Source organism: Euphorbia lathyris, chromosome 2 (assembly GCF_963576675.1).
Source record: "Euphorbia lathyris chromosome 2, ddEupLath1.1, whole genome shotgun sequence".
Classification (NCBI taxonomy): domain Eukaryota; kingdom Viridiplantae; phylum Streptophyta; class Magnoliopsida; order Malpighiales; family Euphorbiaceae; genus Euphorbia; species Euphorbia lathyris.
In genome coordinates this window covers 135,384,935-135,392,054 of record NC_088911.1, presented here as the reverse complement: position 1 = coordinate 135,392,054, position 7,120 = coordinate 135,384,935, and positions in this window count along the sequence as shown.

Here is a 7,120-nt window from a genome sequence, read left to right as displayed (position 1 = left end):
AGAGCTGGTGAGACATTTGCAAAGTTCAGGGACCTAATAAATTTTTATGGACAAATTTAGGGAGTTAGTAATATGAAATAAGTAAATTTAGGAAATTGATGAAACACTTACAAAAATCAGGTAGCCCATCTACTGGACAAGTTTAAGGAACTGGTGATGTATTAGGTCTAACAAAAAATTCACCACCTCTATGGACCCATAACTGGTTCCTATAGTTAATTCTTTTTTTTAGTGACAGGACCCGCTCATGATCGTTTGAAGCCCTAGACGAGATATAAATTGTAGATTCTTTATATATAAATAAAATTTTTAAACCACGTACATTTATATAATTTTAATTTGATAAAAAATGTATTTTTATAGCTTTTTTTTAGTCTTTATAATCTTTTTATTTCTTTCTTAAATTTTATATTGGCTTAGTCTGTACTTATGTGATGTTTTACCATTTCTTACTGTAGTTGTACGAATGATATAAACATTTTTATTTAAAAAATGATGAAAAAAAAACGTTATAACTTTAGAATTTGTAAAAAAAGAAAAAAAATATTCATATAACATAAAAATATTATTATCTAAAAACCGATATGTTCCTGTTATACCTAAAACCACTCATTGGGAGGTGCGGCTCATTCATAACCTACGGTAAGGAGACAGGACAACTGATTGGATGACAAACTACACAGAGAGTTTGCGTTTAGGTCTTCACGAGTGTGATGCGCCTCCTGCAGGCATCCAAGACATTCTTTTTCTGATTTTTGTGGGTCTGGGCTTCCCAGAATGACCCGTCTTCAAGGGTCGATCTGTTTTTTGGTATTTCCTCGGGGTTAGCCCCTCCATTGTAACAAAAAAATATTCAATGTCCTTTTAATTTTTTTATAACTATTCCATAAAATGATATATTAAGGGAAAATTATTATATGGGTCCATATTTTTTGAGGCCTTAGGCGGCCGTCTCTATTACCTAAGTGCAGAACCGGACATGTACAATGGTTCCTATATTTTTAATCCGGCTTAATACATATTTACACCCTTAAACTTGGCAAATTTTGGTTATTGGCATCCTGAACTTTTTAAATAACCTATCACATACTTATAGTTGGTTTTAAAAACCTATCACACACTTATATTTGGTTTTAAAAACCTATCACACACCTAAAGTTTGCTCATTCAGACATCTTGCACACAAAATTGTTGATATGTCATTTTTGACAGATGAGGTCGTTGTGCGTGCTATAGAAAAGAAAAAAAGCGTATTAGTCCGTTCTGTATGTCATCTCATATGTCAATGATGACATATCAACAATTTTATGTGCAGGAGGTCCGAATGAACCAACTTTAAGTGTGTGGTAGGTTTTTAACGTTAACTATAGGTGTGTGATAGATTTTTAAAGCAACTATAAGTGTGTGATAGGTTATTTAAAAAGCTAAGGGTGCCAATAGCCAAAACTTACCACGTTTAAGGGTGTAAATATGCATTAAGCCTTTTTAATCATGATATCAATAAAATCACCATAGATATGGTTGGTTATTTTATGTTTAGAATTAAGAAACAACTTCCAACAATTATTTTTGAAAAAGGCTGCTCCGTCATTTTTAAAGCCTTAAGGGTGTGTGGTTGCTCCTTTTCATACTTCTTTTTGCCTTTTCGCTTTAAAAGGGGGAGTTTTAGGTGTTTGGTTAGTGACCTCCTCTTTGCCTTTTACATCTGAAAAGCAGCATTGGGTGTTTGGTTAGTGATCTACCGTTTGCCTTTTACACCCGAAAATCAGCATTTTATAAAAGCAGAGAATCTCTGCTTTCTAGAAAATCAGTTTTTTCCAACAGCAAACATCAAACTGTAACAACAACAGCAAACAACAACAGCAAGCCGTAACAGCAAACAGCAACAGCAACAGTAAATAGTAGGTAAAACAAACAGGTCCTAATCAGTTTTATTTTCTTTTTTATATATATAAATTTAAATTTAATAAATATAACTTAATTAATTCTTGACTGAACCAAAAAAAATCAAATAAAAATCAAACTTTTAAGGAAATTTTCAGAAAACGAACTAGTTAACACTTATATTATTATAGGATAAAGTACAATTTTAATACTAAGAATGACAAATTTTTTTTTTTTTGTAGAAACAGGAAAGAAAACAAACCAACACCGAGACAAAAGCTAACCTGGGATCAGCCTAGGAAAGCTAACCCCAACTCTGTCCTCTAAAAGGAGAGAAGAAAGATAGATAGGAGGATCAGAAAGGGTGGAAACACCTAACATCCCCTCGTGCCCAGCCGCCGCCAAGCGATCCGCAATTCGATTTTGTTCTCTGTAGATGTGGCTGAACTCTAAGGACTCAAAGGAGGAGCCAAGACTTCTTATTGCTTTGATAAGGTTCTGGCTACTAAGACAAAAAGCATGATTATTAGAGATCATACTAATAGCCTCCATATTATCAGACTCCACAGCAAGCCTTTTAATACCCAGATTTCTGGCAAGCTTGACTCCAGAAAGAATACCCCAAAGTTCCGCTGAAAAGGATGAGCCCAAACCCAGGTTATGGGTGAATCCAGACAACCAGGCACCTCCCGCGTCCCTGAGCATGCCTCCAGCCGCGATCTTTCCATTGTTGAGACAGGAGTCATCCGTGTTCAACTTAACCACCCCATCCTTCGGCCTACACCACCCAACGAGTTGAACCTCTTTATTCTGGGTAGAATTGGTAAGGGGTCCTTAAGAATGACAAATTTAACAACCACTTACAAAATACTACAATCTTAAGTTTAACATTTACCAACTAATACACATTTTTTCTATATTAGTAAGAGAAGGGTCGCCTTCTCTTTAGGTTTTCTTCCTCTTAGAAGAATCGTCTGCCGCCTCCCTTCCATTCCTTTCTTTCCTTCTTTGTTGCTTTTTCCCTAGTTCCTATCCACTTTCTTCCGGCTATATCCTCTTATCTGTCGGTTGTCTTTTTTCTTCTTTTTTCTTCATTTTTATGCATCAGAGATCCGGAGGTGCTCACCCTTTTCTCAAAGTTTTAAAATCCACAACAGAGATTGGTGAAATTGATGACGTTTTTGCAGATCAGTTTGCAACTAAACCCTTGAGGAGGAAGTCCTTCTTTCTCCTTCCACATTTATGTTGTTCGAGTTTTTTTTTTTTTTTGTTAAGTTTTAGTCTAGTTGGGTTTCATATATTTTACCGAATCTTTTAATTCGTTTGAATTGCATCTGTTGTTCTTTATCCTTTCATTTGTAACTTTTTCTGATTTAGTAAGAGCGAAAAAGGTAGATTTTATCCGTACATCACTAGATTTATGGGATTGCGAAAGAAATGACTCAGATCCTAAGGTTCAAAATGGTTCTAATATTGAACATTAGACTACAATTGCTCTTCTGCGAATTTGGAGTTACCAGAAATATATGATTTATTTGTTGTTGTTTATGTTAGTCGTACTGTTAATGGCTTTTTCTGCTTTTTGTAGTAATTTTATATTGCCTTATTGGATCATATGTTAGACATAGCTTATACTTATGTGAGGTTTTAATTCTTACCGGTGGTTTTCACTTGGTCACTGACTGACCAAGTGAGTTTGGTCAATCACCATTAGATCTAGCATGTATGAATCTAAGTCTTACGATGATTTCAATCTCCACCACATGATTTTAATAAGCTTACATCTAATGGTGATTGATCAAATTCACTTGGTCAGTCACTGACCAGGTGAAAATTACTGTATATCTTACTGCTTCATGTTGTACTCTCAATATCCTTATTTAATGAAATATTAGGATCATTATGAAAAAAAGGCCTAACATTTATCACACATTACAAATTCAAGTCTCGTTAATGAAAGCTGAGTTTTTTTTTCATGTGCAACTGCATATTATGTCTATCCTCCAATCTCTAGGGTTCTAACCACATATAAGCCTTGAAATTGCATATCTTCAGTTAATTAATGAGAAAAACTCATATTCCGTTAATAGGGTTATTTGTCGTTAATGGCATTTGAAATTGCACCATCTAATAAATGTTACACTTAAAATTGTACTATTTTGTATGTAAAGGCTAAATCTGCTCTCCTCTAATACCCATATGACAATTTTGTAATTTATCTTTATTATAGTTGAGAGACATGTTGCGAATTAAATTTTGAATTTTACGAGGTTAAATTTTTGTTTTTATATATGATTATTATTAAATTCATGTATGGAAGAATCATTAATTTATTGTGATTTCAATTATTATTGTATTATAATTGAAATATGTTTTAAAATTTCAACAAAAAAAATAATTAATCAGAGAGTCTAAATGGGAGGCCCTATGCGGGTGCCTAGGTCGGCTCCCCCGGAGCCTCCCTTATCTTTGGAGAAAAATAGATTAATATCTACTAACAACAACAAACAGCTAACAAAAATAGTATCAAACATGCCCTAAATGTAAGGAGAGATTATGATCTCTTGTTTTACATGGTCATTCGCACACTCATACAATTAGGGATGTAAATAAGTCGAATCGCTCATGAACAACTCGTTCAGCTTGACAAAAGCTCGATCATGCTTAGTTCGATTTATAAATGAGTCAAGTTTGAGCATGATTTTGAAGATCGAAACATAAAGCCGAGTTTGAGCACGACATAACATGACTCGAAATCTCGCAAGCGAGCTCGGTATAGGTTTATAAACAAGCCATGAACAGACTCGATTATAATATTCATGAGCATCCTTAGGGATGGCAACAAGTAGGGTACCCGTGGATGGTGTCAATCCCAAACCCTTACCCGTTTGTTTTTTAATTACCCGTACCCGTCTCATTATCCTAACGGGTATACTTTTTGCATCACATACCCGTTCCATTTAATTCACGGGTACCCACGAGTACCTTACCCGTTAAGAATCAATACATTAAAAAAAATTACAAATTTAACAAAGTATAAATTTAATAAATCATCCATCTAAAAATTGAACAGATTGAACCTTAATTAATAAGAATAAAATAGTTTAATGGTATCACTCAATGGTTGAAGAAAAAAAGATAGAGGTTTGAATCTCACATTTAAAAAACAATAAAAAAATTTAATATATACAAGAATTATAACGGGTACCAGGTACCCTAGGGGTGTTCACATACCCGTCATGGGTAATGGTTTTGATCTCATACATATCCCATACCCTTTTATACATGGTGCAGATAGTCTTATTACTGTCGGATACCCACGGATACAGTACATGTTGCCATCCATAAGCAGTCTCGTGAACAAACTCGATTTGATTATATTTTTTTTTATCATTGATGAATTAAAGCATTTATGTTTTTTTTGTATTAAACATCTAAAACCTTTTACCCATGGTACAAATAGTCTCATTAGTGTCGGGTAGTGTCGGATACCCACGGGTACAGTGCCCGTTACCATCCCTAAGCAGCCTCGTGAACAAACTCGATTTGGTTATATTTTTAACCATTGATTAATTAAAGAATTTATGTTTTTTTTTGTATTAAACATCTAAAACCTTTTATACAAGATGTAGATAGTCTCATTAGTATTGGATAGTGCTGGATACTCATGGGTACAGTACCCATTGTCATCCCTAAGCAGCCTCATGAACAAACTCGATTTGATTCCATTGGTTAAACTTGGGCCCTGTTTGTTTGAGGGAAAATATTGTGTTCTGAAAAAAAATTTGCACGAAAAATATTGTGCAGGAAAATAAAATATTTTCTTGTGTTTGGCAACAACACTGAAAAATATTTTCCGGTGTTTAGCTACAACACTGGAAAATATTTTCCAAGCACTAAATATAGATTTTCTGAATTTTTTTATTTTCAGTTGTATATATAACACATAAAAAAAAGATTCACATGTATTAAGTACAAATTAAGCACAAAAAATACACATAAACTGTAAGGTATCGTTTGGTTTGCGAAATGGAATGGAATTGCTATTCAAAGGAATAGAATAACAAAGAATGGAAAATTCCTTTAGAAATAATTATTCATATGTTTGGTTGGTGGAATGAAATAGAATAGATTATATAATTTTTCATTCAAAAGACAATATTACCCTCAAATCAACTACTATAAATTGTACGTTTTCTCATGTTATTAACGTTATTGTGTTTTTTGCATTTCTTTTTTCATTTTTTCGTGTTTTCACGTTTAGTTTTTCAGTTTTTCGGTTTTTCGGTTTTTTTCTTTTTCTTTTTTTCCGCATTTTGTTACTTTTTCGTTTTATTCACGTTTTTTTTTTTGTATTTTTCACGTTTTTGTGTTTTTTACGTTTTCATGTTTTGTTTGCATTTTTCATCTTTTCATGTTTATCGTGTTTTTCACGTATTGTCACGTTTTTGTGTTTTAGCATTTTTCGCGTTTTCGTGTTTTTTGTATTTTTCATGTTTTCGTGTTTTTTTGTATTTTTCATGTTTTTGTATATTTCGTGTTTGTCACTTTTTCGCGTTGTTCATGTTTTGTGCTTTTTCAAGTGTTTGCTTCTTTTTTGCGTTTTTGTGTTTTTCGCGTTTGTTCACCTTTTCATGTTTTTACGGGTTTTGTTTCATATTTTCGTGCTTTGTAACATTTTCACGTTATTCATGTTTTTTGTGTTTCATATTTTTACATTTTTATTGTTTTTCCCATTTTTCTCTAAACGTGTATGTTTTGGGAAAAATGTTTTACCCTTTTGAAAAGGGTAAAACATTTTCTCTTATTTCCTTCATTATCCATTGACTCACCACTTATTTTCTTTTGACTTATTTTCATTTGCTATTTAGGTGACCTCGTTAGCTAACGCAATAAACAAATTGTTCCAAGCAACTTATTTATTTATTCACAAGTTTACTCGCAAGCTTGCTTATGAACATAATTAATGAAACGTTCGCAAGCAAAATTTATAAACAAAATTAACGAGTATCTCTCATCAAAATTCACTAACAAAATTAATGAATTACTCACGAGTAAAACTCATAAACAAAATAAAAGAATTACTCGTAAGCAACAAACATATAATTTTTTTTTTAATGAGCCAAACTCAAACAAACTTTTAAGCTCAAAACTCGGCTCAAACGAGTTCACTTTTTGTTGAGCCAAGTAGTCAAAGTATAAATAGGTCAAAGCTCTATTACAACCCCAGAGCTAA